We start from the raw sequence: 20984 nt of genomic DNA, 5'->3' as shown, positions 1-20984 counted from the left end.
CTAGGTACATCACCAGAGCCTGACTGCGAAATTAGCGTGTTTTTTCTTGTGTGGAGGAAATACGTTGGTTTTAGAGTATTTAAAACGAATTGTCAGATGTCAGGTTGCACCCCACCCTCACTTTCGGGAACCACTGCTTAAATATGGTGCCTTAAACCACTGTTTTCCATCGCCATCTGTCTTGAGCAGAACTGTAGTTATCAATATTCACATTGACGCAGAGAAAACAAAAAACGACAGAAAAGGCCGTTCCCTAGCAACGGCTACGCTGTGCATTTCGCCCTCAGGGGAAGCTAATGATATGCTCCAGTCGAGCATCAAACTAACCAACTTAATATTGTGATACCTAGGCGCTTTCTCCTTCTGGATTGGCACACATATGCTGAATCGTCTCTGGATCATCAGTAAGTGCGTCACATTAGATATTTGTTTTATCGCCCTGCTGTAAATTAAAGGGCAGTTTTTCAACGGCTGTCAGTTCTGCTTCTAGCTACGCTACATCGCCCTAGCAGCACCTACGCACTGCCTTCAGATGTGCTCACCTCCGCCCTGGCGTTGAGCGCCTACAGCGCCATCGCCTTCGGCCTCTGGTGGCAGGAGGGTAGCCGACACATCGCGGCGTGAATGAAACGCAGCGCAACGCGGTGGTGGTGTAACGGTCAGCATGGTTGCTTCCCAAGCAGTTGATCCGGGTTCGATTCCCGGCCACCGCACAAAAGGTACTTTTTTCTTCTACGGGTATTCCACGTAACGAAACGCGATCTTCGAAACTGTGAAGTGTCGCGGTAAAAATAGTTTTCCCTCGCCCCTCGTCTCAGTCCGTGCTGCCAGGGCGCTAGTCTGCGGGTTTCGTTTCTCAGCATCGTGTGTCTCCATGTGTCGACTTGTCTCGACTTTGCTCGGCTGACGCGAAAGCTGACGCTTGGATATGGGCATATATGTAGAGGGCAGGCGCGAGAAACGACTGGGAGAGACCAAAAAACGACAAACACACGACAGAACCTTTCATTTTATTGTGGCCACAGGTTCGCCCCTTAGTGTACCGAGAGGCAAGAGTGGCGTCAGCGTGCGGGACCGCATCATTATCGCTAAGCAACAACGAAACCGAAGGAAAAATGCAAAATGAAAGGAGCCAACAGCACGTCGAATTCCCAGCCGAGCACGCACCCAAGTACTAACCACGGCCAACGATTCTTAACGCCGGTGAACAGACGACAACCGCTGCACTACGCGCGGTATGGCCGTTGGCGACAGTATCGCGCAACGTGTAGACATCTTACTTCTTGTGAAGATCGCTTGTTATTTACCTGGCAGTGTCACGCTGGAGGAAGCATTGTCTTTTAGGGGAGAAAAGTGAAATGGCACTTGGTGCGGTCAAATACGCGGCCTTTGTGTTCACAGCACGACGCTCTAACTTACTCAGCTATCGAGCTACGCAATGTGGCACGTCTGCAGTCCAATACCCGATCGACCGTCTCATCCACCTTTATTACTGCCCTGACACACATTTAAACACATATATGCTTTCGTTCACGTTTGCTCGCCTGATGCTTGGTCCCCAAAAATTACAACACAAAGAAATCGTAAATGCCGTGAGAATAACCAAGACTCAGCAACCAAAAGTATGGTCGGCTACCGGGAATCGAATCCGGGCCTCGTGGCTGAAAGCCATTTCTCCTAACAGCTTTCCATTCTTTCTGACCGCCAGACAATCAGACTTGCAAGGCAAGCACCATAGTCACTGCCGTCTCTAGTAGTATCTGTGGAACCTGTTCCCGCGTAATTTACTTGTTTTCCCGCATGTACGAAATTGGTAGTTTTGGAATATTTAAAATGCATTGTCAGATGTGGGGTTCGACCCCACGCTCCCCTTCGGGAACCAGAGCTTAAATCTGGCGCCTTAGACCGCTCGGCCAATCTGACGTGTGAGCGTACGCTCTCTACTACCGTCGTTTCTAGGTACATCACCAGAGCCTGACTGCGAAATTAGCGTGTTTTTTCTTGTGTGGAGGAAATACGTTGGTTTTAGAGTATTTAAAACGAATTGTCAGATGTCAGGTTGCACCCCACCCTCACTTTCGGGAACCACTGCTTAAATATGGTGCCTTAAACCATTGTTTTCCATCGCCATCTGTCTTGAGCAGAACTGTAGTTATCAATATTCACATTGACGCAGAGAAAACAAAAAACGACAGAAAAGGCCGTTCCCTAGCAACGGCTACGCTGTGCATTTCGCCCTCAGGGGAAGCTAATGATATGCTCCAGTCGAGCATCAAACTAACCAACTTAATATTGTGATACCTAGGCGCTTTCTCCTTCTGGATTGGCACACATATGCTGAATCGTCTCTGGATCATCAGTAAGTGCGTCACATTAGATATTTGTTTTATCGCCCTGCTGTAAATTAAAGGGCAGTTTTTCAACGGCTGTCAGTTCTGCTTCTAGCTACGCTACATCGCCCTAGCAGCACCTACGCACTGCCTTCAGATGTGCTCACCTCCGCCCTGGCGTTGAGCGCCTACAGCGCCATCGCCTTCGGCCTCTGGTGGCAGGAGGGTAGCCGACACATCGCGGCGTGAATGAAACGCAGCGCAACGCGGTGGTGGTGTAACGGTCAGCATGGTTGCTTCCCAAGCAGTTGATCCGGGTTCGATTCCCGGCCACCGCACAAAAGGTACTTTTTTCTTCTACGGGTATTCCACGTAACGAAACGCGATCTTCGAAACTGTGAAGTGTCGCGGTAAAAATAGTTTTCCCTCGCCCCTCGTCTCAGTCCGTGCTGCCAGGGCGCTAGTCTGCGGGTTTCGTTTCTCAGCATCGTGTGTCTCCATGTGTCGACTTGTCTCGACTTTGCTCGGCTGACGCGAAAGCTGACGCTTGGAAATGGGCATATATGTAGAGGGCAGGCGCGAGAAACGACTGGGAGAGACCAAAAAACGACAAACACACGACAGAACCTTTCATTTTATTGTGGCCACAGGTTCGCCCCTTAGTGTACCGAGAGGCAAGAGTGGCGTCAGCGTGCGGGACCGCATCATTATCGCTAAGCAACAACGAAACCGAAGGAAAAATGCAAAATGAAAGGAGCCAACAGCACGTCGAATTCCCAGCCGAGCACGCACCCAAGTACTAACCACGGCCAACGATTCTTAACGCCGGTGAACAGACGACAACCGCTGCACTACGCGCGGTATGGCCGTTGGCGACAGTATCGCGCAACGTGTAGACATCTTACTTCTTGTGAAGATCGCTTGTTATTTACCTGGCAGTGTCACGCTGGAGGAAGCATTGTCTTTTAGGGGAGAAAAGTGAAATGGCACTTGGTGCGGTCAAATACGCGGCCTTTGTGTTCACAGCACGACGCTCTAACTTACTCAGCTATCGAGCTACGCAATGTGGCACGTCTGCAGTCCAATACCCGATCGACCGTCTCATCCACCTTTATTACTGCCCTGACACACATTTAAACACATATATGCTTTCGTTCACGTTTGCTCGCCTGATGCTTGGTCCCCAAAAATTACAACACAAAGAAATCGTAAATGCCGTGAGAATAACCAAGACTCAGCAACCAAAAGTATGGTCGGCTACCGGGAATCGAATCCGGGCCTCGTGGCTGAAAGCCATTTCTCCTAACAGCTTTCCATTCTTTCTGACCGCCAGACAATCAGACTTGCAAGGCAAGCACCATAGTCACTGCCGTCTCTAGTAGTATCTGTGGAACCTGTTCCCGCGTAATTTACTTGTTTTCCCGCGTGTACGAAATTGGTAGTTTTGGAATATTTAAAATGCATTGTCAGATGTGGGGTTCGAACCCACGCTCCCCTTCGGGAACCAGAGCTTAAATCTGGCGCCTTAGACCGCTCGGCCAATCTGACGTGTGAGCGTACGCTCTCTACTACCGTCGTTTCTAGGTACATCACCAGAGCCTGACTGCGAAATTAGCGTGTTTTTTCTTGTGTGGAGGAAATACGTTGGTTTTAGAGTATTTAAAACGAATTGTCAGATGTCAGGTTGCACCCCACCCTCACTTTCGGGAACCACTGCTTAAATATGGTGCCTTAAACCACTGTTTTCCATCGCCATCTGTCTTGAGCAGAACTGTAGTTATCAATATTCACATTGACGCAGAGAAAACAAAAAACGACAGAAAAGGCCGTTCCCTAGCAACGGCTACGCTGTGCATTTCGCCCTCAGGGGAAGCTAATGATATGCTCCAGTCGAGCATCAAACTAACCAACTTAATATTGTGATACCTAGGCGCTTTCTCCTTCTGGATTGGCACACATATGCTGAATCGTCTCTGGATCATCAGTAAGTGCGTCACATTAGATATTTGTTTTATCGCCCTGCTGTAAATTAAAGGGCAGTTTTTCAACGGCTGTCAGTTCTGCTTCTAGCTACGCTACATCGCCCTAGCAGCACCTACGCACTGCCTTCAGATGTGCTCACCTCCGCCCTGGCGTTGAGCGCCTACAGCGCCATCGCCTTCGGCCTCTGGTGGCAGGAGGGTAGCCGACACATCGCGGCGTGAATGAAACGCAGCGCAACGCGGTGGTGGTGTAACGGTCAGCATGGTTGCTTCCCAAGCAGTTGATCCGGGTTCGATTCCCGGCCACCGCACAAAAGGTACTTTTTTCTTCTACGGGTATTCCACGTAACGAAACGCGATCTTCGAAACTGTGAAGTGTCGCGGTAAAAATAGTTTTCCCTCGCCCCTCGTCTCAGTCCGTGCTGCCAGGGCGCTAGTCTGCGGGTTTCGTTTCTCAGCATCGTGTGTCTCCATGTGTCGACTTGTCTCGACTTTGCTCGGCTGACGCGAAAGCTGACGCTTGGATATGGGCATATATGTAGAGGGCAGGCGCGAGAAACGACTGGGAGAGACCAAAAAACGACAAACACACGACAGAACCTTTCATTTTATTGTGGCCACAGGTTCGCCCCTTAGTGTACCGAGAGGCAAGAGTGGCGTCAGCGTGCGGGACCGCATCATTATCGCTAAGCAACAACGAAACCGAAGGAAAAATGCAAAATGAAAGGAGCCAACAGCACGTCGAATTCCCAGCCGAGCACGCACCCAAGTACTAACCACGGCCAACGATTCTTAACGCCGGTGAACAGACGACAACCGCTGCACTACGCGCGGTATGGCCGTTGGCGACAGTATCGCGCAACGTGTAGACATCTTACTTCTTGTGAAGATCGCTTGTTATTTACCTGGCAGTGTCACGCTGGAGGAAGCATTGTCTTTTAGGGGAGAAAAGTGAAATGGCACTTGGTGCGGTCAAATACGCGGCCTTTGTGTTCACAGCACGACGCTCTAACTTACTCAGCTATCGAGCTACGCAATGTGGCACGTCTGCAGTCCAATACCCGATCGACCGTCTCATCCACCTTTATTACTGCCCTGACACACATTTAAACACATATATGCTTTCGTTCACGTTTGCTCGCCTGATGCTTGGTCCCCAAAAATTACAACACAAAGAAATCGTAAATGCCGTGAGAATAACCAAGACTCAGCAACCAAAAGTATGGTCGGCTACCGGGAATCGAATCCGGGCCTCGTGGCTGAAAGCCATTTCTCCTAACAGCTTTCCATTCTTTCTGACCGCCAGACAATCAGACTTGCAAGGCAAGCACCATAGTCACTGCCGTCTCTAGTAGTATCTGTGGAACCTGTTCCCGCGTAATTTACTTGTTTTCCCGCATGTACGAAATTGGTAGTTTTGGAATATTTAAAATGCATTGTCAGATGTGGGGTTCGACCCCACGCTCCCCTTCGGGAACCAGAGCTTAAATCTGGCGCCTTAGACCGCTCGGCCAATCTGACGTGTGAGCGTACGCTCTCTACTACCGTCGTTTCTAGGTACATCACCAGAGCCTGACTGCGAAATTAGCGTGTTTTTTCTTGTGTGGAGGAAATACGTTGGTTTTAGAGTATTTAAAACGAATTGTCAGATGTCAGGTTGCACCCCACCCTCACTTTCGGGAACCACTGCTTAAATATGGTGCCTTAAACCATTGTTTTCCATCGCCATCTGTCTTGAGCAGAACTGTAGTTATCAATATTCACATTGACGCAGAGAAAACAAAAAACGACAGAAAAGGCCGTTCCCTAGCAACGGCTACGCTGTGCATTTCGCCCTCAGGGGAAGCTAATGATATGCTCCAGTCGAGCATCAAACTAACCAACTTAATATTTTGATACCTAGGCGCTTTCTCCTTCTGGAGTGGCACACATATGCTGAATCGTCTCTGGATCATCAGTAAGTGCGTCACATTAGATATTTGTTTTATCGCCCTGCTGTAAATTAAAGGGCAGTTTTTCAACGGCTGTCAGTTCTGCTTCTAGCTACGCTACATCGCCCTAGCAGCACCTACGCACTGCCTTCAGATGTGCTCACCTCCGCCCTGGCGTTGAGCGCCTACAGCGCCATCGCCTTCGGCCTCTGGTGGCAGGAGGGTAGCCGACACATCGCGGCGTGAATGAAACGCAGCGCAACGCGGTGGTGGTGTAACGGTCAGCATGGTTGCTTCCCAAGCAGTTGATCCGGGTTCGATTCCCGGCCACCGCACAAAAGGTACTTTTTTCTTCTACGGGTATTCCACGTAACGAAACGCGATCTTCGAAACTGTGAAGTGTCGCGGTAAAAATAGTTTTCCCTCGCCCCTCGTCTCAGTCCGTGCTGCCAGGGCGCTAGTCTGCGGGTTTCGTTTCTCAGCATCGTGTGTCTCCATGTGTCGACTTGTCTCGACTTTGCTCGGCTGACGCGAAAGCTGACGCTTGGAAATGGGCATATATGTAGAGGGCAGGCGCGAGAAACGACTGGGAGAGACCAAAAAACGACAAACACACGACAGAACCTTTCATTTTATTGTGGCCACAGGTTCGCCCCTTAGTGTACCGAGAGGCAAGAGTGGCGTCAGCGTGCGGGACCGCATCATTATCGCTAAGCAACAACGAAACCGAAGGAAAAATGCAAAATGAAAGGAGCCAACAGCACGTCGAATTCCCAGCCGAGCACGCACCCAAGTACTAACCACGGCCAACGATTCTTAACGCCGGTGAACAGACGACAACCGCTGCACTACGCGCGGTATGGCCGTTGGCGACAGTATCGCGCAACGTGTAGACATCTTACTTCTTGTGAAGATCGCTTGTTATTTACCTGGCAGTGTCACGCTGGAGGAAGCATTGTCTTTTAGGGGAGAAAAGTGAAATGGCACTTGGTGCGGTCAAATACGCGGCCTTTGTGTTCACAGCACGACGCTCTAACTTACTCAGCTATCGAGCTACGCAATGTGGCACGTCTGCAGTCCAATACCCGATCGACCGTCTCATCCACCTTTATTACTGCCCTGACACACATTTAAACACATATATGCTTTCGTTCACGTTTGCTCGCCTGATGCTTGGTCCCCAAAAATTACAACACAAAGAAATCGTAAATGCCGTGAGAATAACCAAGACTCAGCAACCAAAAGTATGGTCGGCTACCGGGAATCGAATCCGGGCCTCGTGGCTGAAAGCCATTTCTCCTAACAGCTTTCCATTCTTTCTGACCGCCAGACAATCAGACTTGCAAGGCAAGCACCATAGTCACTGCCGTCTCTAGTAGTATCTGTGGAACCTGTTCCCGCGTAATTTACTTGTTTTCCCGCATGTACGAAATTGGTAGTTTTGGAATATTTAAAATGCATTGTCAGATGTGGGGTTCGAACCCACGCTCCCCTTCGGGAACCAGAGCTTAAATCTGGCGCCTTAGACCGCTCGGCCAATCTGACGTGTGAGCGTACGCTCTCTACTACCGTCGTTTCTAGGTACATCACCAGAGCCTGACTGCGAAATTAGCGTGTTTTTTCTTGTGTGGAGGAAATACGTTGGTTTTAGAGTATTTAAAACGAATTGTCAGATGTCAGGTTGCACCCCACCCTCACTTTCGGGAACCACTGCTTAAATATGGTGCCTTAAACCACTGTTTTCCATCGCCATCTGTCTTGAGCAGAACTGTAGTTATCAATATTCACATTGACGCAGAGAAAACAAAAAACGACAGAAAAGGCCGTTCCCTAGCAACGGCTACGCTGTGCATTTCGCCCTCAGGGGAAGCTAATGATATGCTCCAGTCGAGCATCAAACTAACCAACTTAATATTGTGATACCTAGGCGCTTTCTCCTTCTGGATTGGCACACATATGCTGAATCGTCTCTGGATCATCAGTAAGTGCGTCACATTAGATATTTGTTTTATCGCCCTGCTGTAAATTAAAGGGCAGTTTTTCAACGGCTGTCAGTTCTGCTTCTAGCTACGCTACATCGCCCTAGCAGCACCTACGCACTGCCTTCAGATGTGCTCACCTCCGCCCTGGCGTTGAGCGCCTACAGCGCCATCGCCTTCGGCCTCTGGTGGCAGGAGGGTAGCCGACACATCGCGGCGTGAATGAAACGCAGCGCAACGCGGTGGTGGTGTAACGGTCAGCATGGTTGCTTCCCAAGCAGTTGATCCGGGTTCGATTCCCGGCCACCGCACAAAAGGTACTTTTTTCTTCTACGGGTATTCCACGTAACGAAACGCGATCTTCGAAACTGTGAAGTGTCGCGGTAAAAATAGTTTTCCCTCGCCCCTCGTCTCAGTCCGTGCTGCCAGGGCGCTAGTCTGCGGGTTTCGTTTCTCAGCATCGTGTGTCTCCATGTGTCGACTTGTCTCGACTTTGCTCGGCTGACGCGAAAGCTGACGCTTGGAAATGGGCATATATGTAGAGGGCAGGCGCGAGAAACGACTGGGAGAGACCAAAAAACGACAAACACACGACAGAACCTTTCATTTTATTGTGGCCACAGGTTCGCCCCTTAGTGTACCGAGAGGCAAGAGTGGCGTCAGCGTGCGGGACCGCATCATTATCGCTAAGCAACAACGAAACCGAAGGAAAAATGCAAAATGAAAGGAGCCAACAGCACGTCGAATTCCCAGCCGAGCACGCACCCAAGTACTAACCACGGCCAACGATTCTTAACGCCGGTGAACAGACGACAACCGCTGCACTACGCGCGGTATGGCCGTTGGCGACAGTATCGCGCAACGTGTAGACATCTTACTTCTTGTGAAGATCGCTTGTTATTTACCTGGCAGTGTCACGCTGGAGGAAGCATTGTCTTTTAGGGGAGAAAAGTGAAATGGCACTTGGTGCGGTCAAATACGCGGCCTTTGTGTTCACAGCACGACGCTCTAACTTACTCAGCTATCGAGCTACGCAATGTGGCACGTCTGCAGTCCAATACCCGATCGACCGTCTCATCCACCTTTATTACTGCCCTGACACACATTTAAACACATATATGCTTTCGTTCACGTTTGCTCGCCTGATGCTTGGTCCCCAAAAATTACAACACAAAGAAATCGTAAATGCCGTGAGAATAACCAAGACTCAGCAACCAAAAGTATGGTCGGCTACCGGGAATCGAATCCGGGCCTCGTGGCTGAAAGCCATTTCTCCTAACAGCTTTCCATTCTTTCTGACCGCCAGACAATCAGACTTGCAAGGCAAGCACCATAGTCACTGCCGTCTCTAGTAGTATCTGTGGAACCTGTTCCCGCGTAATTTACTTGTTTTCCCGCATGTACGAAATTGGTAGTTTTGGAATATTTAAAATGCATTGTCAGATGTGGGGTTCGAACCCACGCTCCCCTTCGGGAACCAGAGCTTAAATCTGGCGCCTTAGACCGCTCGGCCAATCTGACGTGTGAGCGTACGCTCTCTACTACCGTCGTTTCTAGGTACATCACCAGAGCCTGACTGCGAAATTAGCGTGTTTTTTCTTGTGTGGAGGAAATACGTTGGTTTTAGAGTATTTAAAACGAATTGTCAGATGTCAGGTTGCACCCCACCCTCACTTTCGGGAACCACTGCTTAAATATGGTGCCTTAAACCACTGTTTTCCATCGCCATCTGTCTTGAGCAGAACTGTAGTTATCAATATTCACATTGACGCAGAGAAAACAAAAAACGACAGAAAAGGCCGTTCCCTAGCAACGGCTACGCTGTGCATTTCGCCCTCAGGGGAAGCTAATGATATGCTCCAGTCGAGCATCAAACTAACCAACTTAATATTGTGATACCTAGGCGCTTTCTCCTTCTGGATTGGCACACATATGCTGAATCGTCTCTGGATCATCAGTAAGTGCGTCACATTAGATATTTGTTTTATCGCCCTGCTGTAAATTAAAGGGCAGTTTTTCAACGGCTGTCAGTTCTGCTTCTAGCTACGCTACATCGCCCTAGCAGCACCTACGCACTGCCTTCAGATGTGCTCACCTCCGCCCTGGCGTTGAGCGCCTACAGCGCCATCGCCTTCGGCCTCTGGTGGCAGGAGGGTAGCCGACACATCGCGGCGTGAATGAAACGCAGCGCAACGCGGTGGTGGTGTAACGGTCAGCATGGTTGCTTCCCAAGCAGTTGATCCGGGTTCGATTCCCGGCCACCGCACAAAAGGTACTTTTTTCTTCTACGGGTATTCCACGTAACGAAACGCGATCTTCGAAACTGTGAAGTGTCGCGGTAAAAATAGTTTTCCCTCGCCCCTCGTCTCAGTCCGTGCTGCCAGGGCGCTAGTCTGCGGGTTTCGTTTCTCAGCATCGTGTGTCTCCATGTGTCGACTTGTCTCGACTTTGCTCGGCTGACGCGAAAGCTGACGCTTGGAAATGGGCATATATGTAGAGGGCAGGCGCGAGAAACGACTGGGAGAGACCAAAAAACGACAAACACACGACAGAACCTTTCATTTTATTGTGGCCACAGGTTCGCCCCTTAGTGTACCGAGAGGCAAGAGTGGCGTCAGCGTGCGGGACCGCATCATTATCGCTAAGCAACAACGAAACCGAAGGAAAAATGCAAAATGAAAGGAGCCAACAGCACGTCGAATTCCCAGCCGAGCACGCACCCAAGTACTAACCACGGCCAACGATTCTTAACGCCGGTGAACAGACGACAACCGCTGCACTACGCGCGGTATGGCCGTTGGCGACAGTATCGCGCAACGTGTAGACATCTTACTTCTTGTGAAGATCGCTTGTTATTTACCTGGCAGTGTCACGCTGGAGGAAGCATTGTCTTTTAGGGGAGAAAAGTGAAATGGCACTTGGTGCGGTCAAATACGCGGCCTTTGTGTTCACAGCACGACGCTCTAACTTACTCAGCTATCGAGCTACGCAATGTGGCACGTCTGCAGTCCAATACCCGATCGACCGTCTCATCCACCTTTATTACTGCCCTGACACACATTTAAACACATATATGCTTTCGTTCACGTTTGCTCGCCTGATGCTTGGTCCCCAAAAATTACAACACAAAGAAATCGTAAATGCCGTGAGAATAACCAAGACTCAGCAACCAAAAGTATGGTCGGCTACCGGGAATCGAATCCGGGCCTCGTGGCTGAAAGCCATTTCTCCTAACAGCTTTCCATTCTTTCTGACCGCCAGACAATCAGACTTGCAAGGCAAGCACCATAGTCACTGCCGTCTCTAGTAGTATCTGTGGAACCTGTTCCCGCGTAATTTACTTGTTTTCCCGCATGTACGAAATTGGTAGTTTTGGAATATTTAAAATGCATTGTCAGATGTGGGGTTCGACCCCACGCTCCCCTTCGGGAACCAGAGCTTAAATCTGGCGCCTTAGACCGCTCGGCCAATCTGACGTGTGAGCGTACGCTCTCTACTACCGTCGTTTCTAGGTACATCACCAGAGCCTGACTGCGAAATTAGCGTGTTTTTTCTTGTGTGGAGGAAATACGTTGGTTTTAGAGTATTTAAAACGAATTGTCAGATGTCAGGTTGCACCCCACCCTCACTTTCGGGAACCACTGCTTAAATATGGTGCCTTAAACCACTGTTTTCCATCGCCATCTGTCTTGAGCAGAACTGTAGTTATCAATATTCACATTGACGCAGAGAAAACAAAAAACGACAGAAAAGGCCGTTCCCTAGCAACGGCTACGCTGTGCATTTCGCCCTCAGGGGAAGCTAATGATATGCTCCAGTCGAGCATCAAACTAACCAACTTAATATTGTGATACCTAGGCGCTTTCTCCTTCTGGATTGGCACACATATGCTGAATCGTCTCTGGATCATCAGTAAGTGCGTCACATTAGATATTTGTTTTATCGCCCTGCTGTAAATTAAAGGGCAGTTTTTCAACGGCTGTCAGTTCTGCTTCTAGCTACGCTACATCGCCCTAGCAGCACCTACGCACTGCCTTCAGATGTGCTCACCTCCGCCCTGGCGTTGAGCGCCTACAGCGCCATCGCCTTCGGCCTCTGGTGGCAGGAGGGTAGCCGACACATCGCGGCGTGAATGAAACGCAGCGCAACGCGGTGGTGGTGTAACGGTCAGCATGGTTGCTTCCCAAGCAGTTGATCCGGGTTCGATTCCCGGCCACCGCACAAAAGGTACTTTTTTCTTCTACGGGTATTCCACGTAACGAAACGCGATCTTCGAAACTGTGAAGTGTCGCGGTAAAAATAGTTTTCCCTCGCCCCTCGTCTCAGTCCGTGCTGCCAGGGCGCTAGTCTGCGGGTTTCGTTTCTCAGCATCGTGTGTCTCCATGTGTCGACTTGTCTCGACTTTGCTCGGCTGACGCGAAAGCTGACGCTTGGATATGGGCATATATGTAGAGGGCAGGCGCGAGAAACGACTGGGAGAGACCAAAAAACGACAAACACACGACAGAACCTTTCATTTTATTGTGGCCACAGGTTCGCCCCTTAGTGTACCGAGAGGCAAGAGTGGCGTCAGCGTGCGGGACCGCATCATTATCGCTAAGCAACAACGAAACCGAAGGAAAAATGCAAAATGAAAGGAGCCAACAGCACGTCGAATTCCCAGCCGAGCACGCACCCAAGTACTAACCACGGCCAACGATTCTTAACGCCGGTGAACAGACGACAACCGCTGCACTACGCGCGGTATGGCCGTTGGCGACAGTATCGCGCAACGTGTAGACATCTTACTTCTTGTGAAGATCGCTTGTTATTTACCTGGCAGTGTCACGCTGGAGGAAGCATTGTCTTTTAGGGGAGAAAAGTGAAATGGCACTTGGTGCGGTCAAATACGCGGCCTTTGTGTTCACAGCACGACGCTCTAACTTACTCAGCTATCGAGCTACGCAATGTGGCACGTCTGCAGTCCAATACCCGATCGACCGTCTCATCCACCTTTATTACTGCCCTGACACACATTTAAACACATATATGCTTTCGTTCACGTTTGCTCGCCTGATGCTTGGTCCCCAAAAATTACAACACAAAGAAATCGTAAATGCCGTGAGAATAACCAAGACTCAGCAACCAAAAGTATGGTCGGCTACCGGGAATCGAATCCGGGCCTCGTGGCTGAAAGCCATTTCTCCTAACAGCTTTCCATTCTTTCTGACCGCCAGACAATCAGACTTGCAAGGCAAGCACCATAGTCACTGCCGTCTCTAGTAGTATCTGTGGAACCTGTTCCCGCGTAATTTACTTGTTTTCCCGCATGTACGAAATTGGTAGTTTTGGAATATTTAAAATGCATTGTCAGATGTGGGGTTCGAACCCACGCTCCCCTTCGGGAACCAGAGCTTAAATCTGGCGCCTTAGACCGCTCGGCCAATCTGACGTGTGAGCGTACGCTCTCTACTACCGTCGTTTCTAGGTACATCACCAGAGCCTGACTGCGAAATTAGCGTGTTTTTTCTTGTGTGGAGGAAATACGTTGGTTTTAGAGTATTTAAAACGAATTGTCAGATGTCAGGTTGCACCCCACCCTCACTTTCGGGAACCACTGCTTAAATATGGTGCCTTAAACCATTGTTTTCCATCGCCATCTGTCTTGAGCAGAACTGTAGTTATCAATATTCACATTGACGCAGAGAAAACAAAAAACGACAGAAAAGGCCGTTCCCTAGCAACGGCTACGCTGTGCATTTCGCCCTCAGGGGAAGCTAATGATATGCTCCAGTCGAGCATCAAACTAACCAACTTAATATTGTGATACCTAGGCGCTTTCTCCTTCTGGATTGGCACACATATGCTGAATCGTCTCTGGATCATCAGTAAGTGCGTCACATTAGATATTTGTTTTATCGCCCTGCTGTAAATTAAAGGGCAGTTTTTCAACGGCTGTCAGTTCTGCTTCTAGCTACGCTACATCGCCCTAGCAGCACCTACGCACTGCCTTCAGATGTGCTCACCTCCGCCCTGGCGTTGAGCGCCTACAGCGCCATCGCCTTCGGCCTCTGGTGGCAGGAGGGTAGCCGACACATCGCGGCGTGAATGAAACGCAGCGCAACGCGGTGGTGGTGTAACGGTCAGCATGGTTGCTTCCCAAGCAGTTGATCCGGGTTCGATTCCCGGCCACCGCACAAAAGGTACTTTTTTCTTCTACGGGTATTCCACGTAACGAAACGCGATCTTCGAAACTGTGAAGTGTCGCGGTAAAAATAGTTTTCCCTCGCCCCTCGTCTCAGTCCGTGCTGCCAGGGCGCTAGTCTGCGGGTTTCGTTTCTCAGCATCGTGTGTCTCCATGTGTCGACTTGTCTCGACTTTGCTCGGCTGACGCGAAAGCTGACGCTTGGATATGGGCATATATGTAGAGGGCAGGCGCGAGAAACGACTGGGAGAGACCAAAAAACGACAAACACACGACAGAACCTTTCATTTTATTGTGGCCACAGGTTCGCCCCTTAGTGTACCGAGAGGCAAGAGTGGCGTCAGCGTGCGGGACCGCATCATTATCGCTAAGCAACAACGAAACCGAAGGAAAAATGCAAAATGAAAGGAGCCAACAGCACGTCGAATTCCCAGCCGAGCACGCACCCAAGTACTAACCACGGCCAACGATTCTTAACGCCGGTGAACAGACGACAACCGCTGCACTACGCGCGGTATGGCCGTTGGCGACAGTATCGCGCAACGTGTAGACATCTTACTTCTTGTGAAGATCGCTTGTTATTTACCTGGCAGTGTCACGCTGGAGGAAGCATTGTCTTTTAGGGGAGAAAAGTGAAATGGCACTTGGTGCGGTCAAATACGCGGCCTTTGTGTTCACAGCACGACGCTCTAACTTACTCAGCTATCGAGCTACGCAATGTGGCACGTCTGCAGTCCAATACCCGATCGACCGTCTCATCCACCTTTATTACTGCCCTGACACACATTTAAACACATATATGCTTTCGTTCACGTTTGCTCGCCTGATGCTTGGTCCCCAAAAATTACAACACAAAGAAATCGTAAATGCCGTGAGAATAACCAAGACTCAGCAACCAAAAGTATGGTCGGCTACCGGGAATCGAATCCGGGCCTCGTGGCTGAAAGCCATTTCTCCTAACAGCTTTCCATTCTTTCTGACCGCCAGACAATCAGACTTGCAAGGCAAGCACCATAGTCACTGCCGTCTCTAGTAGTATCTGTGGAACCTGTTCCCGCGTAATTTACTTGTTTTCCCGCATGTACGAAATTGGTAGTTTTGGAATATTTAAAATGCATTGTCAGATGTGGGGTTCGACCCCACGCTCCCCTTCGGGAACCAGAGCTTAAATCTGGCGCCTTAGACCGCTCGGCCAATCTGACGTGTGAGCGTACGCTCTCTACTACCGTCGTTTCTAGGTACATCACCAGAGCCTGACTGCGAAATTAGCGTGTTTTTTCTTGTGTGGAGGAAATACGTTGGTTTTAGAGTATTTAAAACGAATTGTCAGATGTCAGGTTGCACCCCACCCTCACTTTCGGGAACCACTGCTTAAATATGGTGCCTTAAACCATTGTTTTCCATCGCCATCTGTCTTGAGCAGAACTGTAGTTATCAATATTCACATTGACGCAGAGAAAACAAAAAACGACAGAAAAGGCCGTTCCCTAGCAACGGCTACGCTGTGCATTTCGCCCTCAGGGGAAGCTAATGATATGCTCCAGTCGAGCATCAAACTAACCAACTTAATATTGTGATACCTAGGCGCTTTCTCCTTCTGGATTGGCACACATATGCTGAATCGTCTCTGGATCATCAGTAAGTGCGTCACATTAGATATTTGTTTTATCGCCCTGCTGTAAATTAAAGGGCAGTTTTTCAACGGCTGTCAGTTCTGCTTCTAGCTACGCTACATCGCCCTAGCAGCACCTACGCACTGCCTTCAGATGTGCTCACCTCCGCCCTGGCGTTGAGCGCCTACAGCGCCATCGCCTTCGGCCTCTGGTGGCAGGAGGGTAGCCGACACATCGCGGCGTGAATGAAACGCAGCGCAACGCGGTGGTGGTGTAACGGTCAGCATGGTTGCTTCCCAAGCAGTTGATCCGGGTTCGATTCCCGGCCACCGCACAAAAGGTACTTTTTTCTTCTACGGGTATTCCACGTAACGAAACGCGATCTTCGAAACTGTGAAGTGTCGCGGTAAAAATAGTTTTCCCTCGCCCCTCGTCTCAGTCCGTGCTGCCAGGGCGCTAGTCTGCGGGTTTCGTTTCTCAGCATCGTGTGTCTCCATGTGTCGACTTGTCTCGACTTTGCTCGGCTGACGCGAAAGCTGACGCTTGGAAATGGGCATATATGTAGAGGGCAGGCGCGAGAAACGACTGGGAGAGACCAAAAAACGACAAACACACGACAGAACCTTTCATTTTATTGTGGCCACAGGTTCGCCCCTTAGTGTACCGAGAGGCAAGAGTGGCGTCAGCGTGCGGGACCGCATCATTATCGCTAAGCAACAACGAAACCGAAGGAAAAATGCAAAATGAAAGGAGCCAACAGCACGTCGAATTCCCAGCCGAGCACGCACCCAAGTACTAACCACGGCCAACGATTCTTAACGCCGGTGAACAGACGACAACCGCTGCACTACGCGCGGTATGGCCGTTGGCGACAGTATCGCGCAACGTGTAGACATCTTACTTCTTGTGAAGATCGCTTGTTATTTACCTGGCAGTGTCACGCTGGAGGAAGCATTGTCTTTTAGGGGAGAAAAGTGAAATGGCACTTGGTGCGGTCAAATACGCGGCCTTTGTGTTCACAGCACGACGCTCTAACTTACTCAGCTATCGAGCTACGCAATGTGGCACGTCTGCAGTCCAATACCCGATCGACCGTCTCATCCACCTTTATTACTGCCCTGACACACATTTAAACACATATATGCTTTCGTTCACGTTTGCTCGCCTGATGCTTGGTCCCCAAAAATTACAACACAAAGAAATCGTAAATGCCGTGAGAATAACCAAGACTCAGCAACCAAAAGTATGGTCGGCTACCGGGAATCGAATCCGGGCCTCGTGGCTGAAAGCCATTTCTCCTAACAGCTTTCCATTCTTTCTGACCGCCAGACAATCAGACTTGCAAGGCAAGCACCATAGTCACTGCCGTCTCTAGTAGTATCTGTGGAACCTGTTCCCGCGTAATTTACTTGTTTTCCCGCGTGTACGAAATTGGTAGTTTTGGAATATTTAAAATGCATTGTCAGATGTGGGGTTCGAACCCACGCTCCCCTTCGGGAACCAGAGCTTAAATCTGGCGCCTTAGACCGCTCGGCCAATCTGACGTGTGAGCGTACGCTCTCTACTACCGTCGTTTCTAGGTACATCACCAGAGCCTGACTGCGAAATTAGCGTGTTTTTTCTTGTGTGGAGGAAATACGTTGGTTTTAGAGTATTTAAAACGAATTGTCAGATGTCAGGTTGCACCCCACCCTCACTTTCGGGAACCACTGCTTAAATATGGTGCCTTAAACCACTGTTTTCCATCGCCATCTGTCTTGAGCAGAACTGTAGTTATCAATATTCACATTGACGCAGAGAAAACAAAAAACGACAGAAAAGGCCGTTCCCTAGCAACGGCTACGCTGTGCATTTCGCCCTCAGGGGAAGCTAATGATATGCTCCAGTCGAGCATCAAACTAACCAACTTAATATTGTGATACCTAGGCGCTTTCTCCTTCTGGATTGGCACACATATGCTGAATCGTCTCTGGATCATCAGTAAGTGCGTCACATTAGATATTTGTTTTATCGCCCTGCTGTAAATTAAAGGGCAGTTTTTCAACGGCTGTCAGTTCTGCTTCTAGCTACGCTACATCGCCCTAGCAGCACCTACGCACTGCCTTCAGATGTGCTCACCTCCGCCCTGGCGTTGAGCGCCTACAGCGCCATCGCCTTCGGCCTCTGGTGGCAGGAGGGTAGCCGACACATCGCGGCGTGAATGAAACGCAGCGCAACGCGGTGGTGGTGTAACGGTCAGCATGGTTGCTTCCCAAGCAGTTGATCCGGGTTCGATTCCCGGCCACCGCACAAAAGGTACTTTTTTCTTCTACGGGTATTCCACGTAACGAAACGCGATCTTCGAAACTGTGAAGTGTCGCGGTAAAAATAGTTTTCCCTCGCCCCTCGTCTCAGTCCGTGCTGCCAGGGCGCTAGTCTGCGGGTTTCGTTTCTCAGCATCGTGTGTCTCCATGTGTCGACTTGTCTCGACTTTGCTCGGCTGACGCGAAAGCTGACGCTTGGAAATGGGCATATATGTAGAGGGCAGGCGCGAGAAACGACTGGGAGAGACCAAAAAACGACAAACACACGACAGAACCTTTCATTTTATTGTGGCCACAGGTTCGCCCCTTAGTGTACCGAGAGGCAAGAGTGGCGTCAGCGTGCGGGACCGCATCATTATCGCTAAGCAACAACGAAACCGAAGGAAAAATGCAAAATGAAAGGAGCCAACAGCACGTCGAATTCCCAGCCGAGCACGCACCCAAGTACTAACCACGGCCAACGATTCTTAACGCCGGTGAACAGACGACAACCGCTGCACTACGCGCGGTATGGCCGTTGGCGACAGTATCGCGCAACGTGTAGACATCTTACTTCTTGTGAAGATCGCTTGTTATTTACCTGGCAGTGTCACGCTGGAGGAAGCATTGTCTTTTAGGGGAGAAAAGTGAAATGGCACTTGGTGCGGTCAAATACGCGGCCTTTGTGTTCACAGCACGACGCTCTAACTTACTCAGCTATCGAGCTACGCAATGTGGCACGTCTGCAGTCCAATACCCGATCGACCGTCTCATCCACCTTTATTACTGCCCTGACACACATTTAAACACATATATGCTTTCGTTCACGTTTGCTCGCCTGATGCTTGGTCCCCAAAAATTACAACACAAAGAAATCGTAAATGCCGTGAGAATAACCAAGACTCAGCAACCAAAAGTATGGTCGGCTACCGGGAATCGAATCCGGGCCTCGTGGCTGAAAGCCATTTCTCCTAACAGCTTTCCATTCTTTCTGACCGCCAGACAATCAGACTTGCAAGGCAAGCACCATAGTCACTGCCGTCTCTAGTAGTATCTGTGGAACCTGTTCCCGCGTAATTTACTTGTTTTCCCGCATGTACGAAATTGGTAGTTTTGGAATATTTAAAATGCATTGTCAGATGTGGGGTTCGACCCCACGCTCCCCTTCGGGAACCAGAGCTTAAATCTGGCGCCTTAGACCGCTCGGCCAATCTGACGTGTGAGCGTACGCTCTCTACTACCGTCGTTTCTAGGTACATCACCAGAGCCTGACTGCGAAATTAGCGTGTTTTTTCTTGTGTGGAGGAAATACGTTGGTTTTAGAGTATTTAAAACGAATTGTCAGATGTCAGGTTGCACCCCACCCTCACTTTCGGGAACCACTGCTTAAATATGGTGCCTTAAACCATTGTTTTCCATCGCCATCTGTCTTGAGCAGAACTGTAGTTATCAATATTCACATTGACGCAGAGAAAACAAAAAACGACAGAAAAGGCCGTTCCCTAGCAACGGCTACGCTGTGCATTTCGCCCTCAGGGGAAGCTAATGATATGCTCCAGTCGAGCATCAAACTAACCAACTTAATATTGTGATACCTAGGCGCTTTCTCCTTCTGGATTGGCACACATATGCTGAATCGTCTCTGGATCATCAGTAAGTGCGTCACATTAGATATTTGTTTTATCGCCCTGCTGTAAATTAAAGGGCAGTTTTTCAACGGCTGTCAGTTCTGCTTCTAGCTACGCTACATCGCCCTAGCAGCACCTACGCACTGCCTTCAGATGTGCTCACCTCCGCCCTGGCGTTGAGCGCCTACAGCGCCATCGCCTTCGGCCTCTGGTGGCAGGAGGGTAGCCGACACATCGCGGCGTGAATGAAACGCAGCGCAACGCGGTGGTGGTGTAACGGTCAGCATGGTTGCTTCCCAAGCAGTTGATCCTTGTTCGATTCCCGGCCACCGCACAAAAGGTACTTTTTTCTTCTACGGGTATTCCACGTAACGAAACGCGATCTTCGAAACTGTGAAGTGTCGCGGTAAAAATAGTTTTCCCTCGCCCCTCGTCTCAGTCCGTGCTGCCAGGGCGCTAGTCTGCGGGTTTCGTTTCTCAGCATCGTGTGTCTCCATGTGTCGACTTGTCTCGACTTTGCTCGGCTGACGCGAAAGCTGACGCTTGGAAATGGGCATATATGTAGAGGGCAGGCGCGAGAAACGACTGGGAGAGACCAAAAAACGACAAACACACGACAGAACCTTTCATTTTATTGTGGCCACAGGTTCGCCCCTTAGTGTACCGAGAGGCAAGAGTGGCGTCAGCGTGCGGGACCGCATCATTATCGCTAAGCAACAACGAAACCGAAGGAAAAATGCAAAATGAAAGGAGCCAACAGCACGTCGAATTCCCAGCCGAGCACGCACCCAAGTACTAACCACGGCCAACGATTCTTAACGCCGGTGAACAGACGACAACCGCTGCACTACGCGCGGTATGGCCGTTGGCGACAGTATCGCGCAACGTGTAGACATCTTACTTCTTGTGAAGATCGCTTGTTATTTACCTGGCAGTGTCACGCTGGAGGAAGCATTGTCTTTTAGGGGAGAAAAGTGAAATGGCACTTGGTGCGGTCAAATACGCGGCCTTTGTGTTCACAGCACGACGCTCTAACTTACTCAGCTATCGAGCTA

At 49.9% G+C, this 20984-nt stretch overlaps 20 non-coding genes across 20 annotated transcripts; 10 read left to right on the top strand and 10 right to left on the bottom strand.

The window, feature by feature from the left end:
• Positions 1-641: 641 nt before the first annotated feature.
• Positions 642-713, top strand: Trnag-ccc (transfer RNA glycine (anticodon CCC)). Its single transcript has one exon. It is a non-coding gene; the product is annotated as a tRNA-Gly (tRNA).
• A 1126-nt stretch (positions 714-1839) lies between these two features.
• Positions 1840-1923, bottom strand: Trnal-uaa (transfer RNA leucine (anticodon UAA)). The gene has a single exon. It is a non-coding gene; the product is annotated as a tRNA-Leu (tRNA).
• A 673-nt stretch (positions 1924-2596) lies between these two features.
• Trnag-ccc (transfer RNA glycine (anticodon CCC)) lies at positions 2597-2668 on the top strand. The gene has a single exon. It is a non-coding gene; the product is annotated as a tRNA-Gly (tRNA).
• A 1126-nt stretch (positions 2669-3794) lies between these two features.
• On the bottom strand, positions 3795-3878 carry Trnal-uaa (transfer RNA leucine (anticodon UAA)). Its single transcript has one exon. It is a non-coding gene; the product is annotated as a tRNA-Leu (tRNA).
• Positions 3879-4551: 673 nt separating this feature from the next.
• Trnag-ccc (transfer RNA glycine (anticodon CCC)) lies at positions 4552-4623 on the top strand. The gene has a single exon. It is a non-coding gene; the product is annotated as a tRNA-Gly (tRNA).
• Positions 4624-5749: 1126 nt separating this feature from the next.
• Positions 5750-5833, bottom strand: Trnal-uaa (transfer RNA leucine (anticodon UAA)). Its single transcript has one exon. It is a non-coding gene; the product is annotated as a tRNA-Leu (tRNA).
• A 673-nt stretch (positions 5834-6506) lies between these two features.
• Positions 6507-6578, top strand: Trnag-ccc (transfer RNA glycine (anticodon CCC)). The gene has a single exon. It is a non-coding gene; the product is annotated as a tRNA-Gly (tRNA).
• A 1126-nt stretch (positions 6579-7704) lies between these two features.
• Positions 7705-7788, bottom strand: Trnal-uaa (transfer RNA leucine (anticodon UAA)). The gene has a single exon. It is a non-coding gene; the product is annotated as a tRNA-Leu (tRNA).
• Positions 7789-8461: 673 nt separating this feature from the next.
• Positions 8462-8533, top strand: Trnag-ccc (transfer RNA glycine (anticodon CCC)). The gene has a single exon. It is a non-coding gene; the product is annotated as a tRNA-Gly (tRNA).
• Positions 8534-9659: 1126 nt separating this feature from the next.
• Positions 9660-9743, bottom strand: Trnal-uaa (transfer RNA leucine (anticodon UAA)). Its single transcript has one exon. It is a non-coding gene; the product is annotated as a tRNA-Leu (tRNA).
• A 673-nt stretch (positions 9744-10416) lies between these two features.
• Positions 10417-10488, top strand: Trnag-ccc (transfer RNA glycine (anticodon CCC)). The gene has a single exon. It is a non-coding gene; the product is annotated as a tRNA-Gly (tRNA).
• Positions 10489-11614: 1126 nt separating this feature from the next.
• Trnal-uaa (transfer RNA leucine (anticodon UAA)) lies at positions 11615-11698 on the bottom strand. Its single transcript has one exon. It is a non-coding gene; the product is annotated as a tRNA-Leu (tRNA).
• A 673-nt stretch (positions 11699-12371) lies between these two features.
• Positions 12372-12443, top strand: Trnag-ccc (transfer RNA glycine (anticodon CCC)). Its single transcript has one exon. It is a non-coding gene; the product is annotated as a tRNA-Gly (tRNA).
• A 1126-nt stretch (positions 12444-13569) lies between these two features.
• On the bottom strand, positions 13570-13653 carry Trnal-uaa (transfer RNA leucine (anticodon UAA)). The gene has a single exon. It is a non-coding gene; the product is annotated as a tRNA-Leu (tRNA).
• A 673-nt stretch (positions 13654-14326) lies between these two features.
• On the top strand, positions 14327-14398 carry Trnag-ccc (transfer RNA glycine (anticodon CCC)). The gene has a single exon. It is a non-coding gene; the product is annotated as a tRNA-Gly (tRNA).
• Positions 14399-15524: 1126 nt separating this feature from the next.
• Trnal-uaa (transfer RNA leucine (anticodon UAA)) lies at positions 15525-15608 on the bottom strand. Its single transcript has one exon. It is a non-coding gene; the product is annotated as a tRNA-Leu (tRNA).
• Positions 15609-16281: 673 nt separating this feature from the next.
• On the top strand, positions 16282-16353 carry Trnag-ccc (transfer RNA glycine (anticodon CCC)). Its single transcript has one exon. It is a non-coding gene; the product is annotated as a tRNA-Gly (tRNA).
• Positions 16354-17479: 1126 nt separating this feature from the next.
• Positions 17480-17563, bottom strand: Trnal-uaa (transfer RNA leucine (anticodon UAA)). The gene has a single exon. It is a non-coding gene; the product is annotated as a tRNA-Leu (tRNA).
• A 673-nt stretch (positions 17564-18236) lies between these two features.
• Positions 18237-18308, top strand: Trnag-ccc (transfer RNA glycine (anticodon CCC)). The gene has a single exon. It is a non-coding gene; the product is annotated as a tRNA-Gly (tRNA).
• A 1126-nt stretch (positions 18309-19434) lies between these two features.
• Positions 19435-19518, bottom strand: Trnal-uaa (transfer RNA leucine (anticodon UAA)). Its single transcript has one exon. It is a non-coding gene; the product is annotated as a tRNA-Leu (tRNA).
• Between the last annotated feature and the right edge of the window lie 1466 nt (positions 19519-20984).

Source organism: Schistocerca cancellata, unplaced genomic scaffold, assembly GCF_023864275.1.
Source record: "Schistocerca cancellata isolate TAMUIC-IGC-003103 unplaced genomic scaffold, iqSchCanc2.1 HiC_scaffold_643, whole genome shotgun sequence".
Lineage (NCBI taxonomy): Eukaryota > Metazoa > Arthropoda > Insecta > Orthoptera > Acrididae > Schistocerca > Schistocerca cancellata.
Note: the sequence above shows the minus strand (reverse complement) of the source record. Positions and strands in the feature narration are given on the sequence as shown.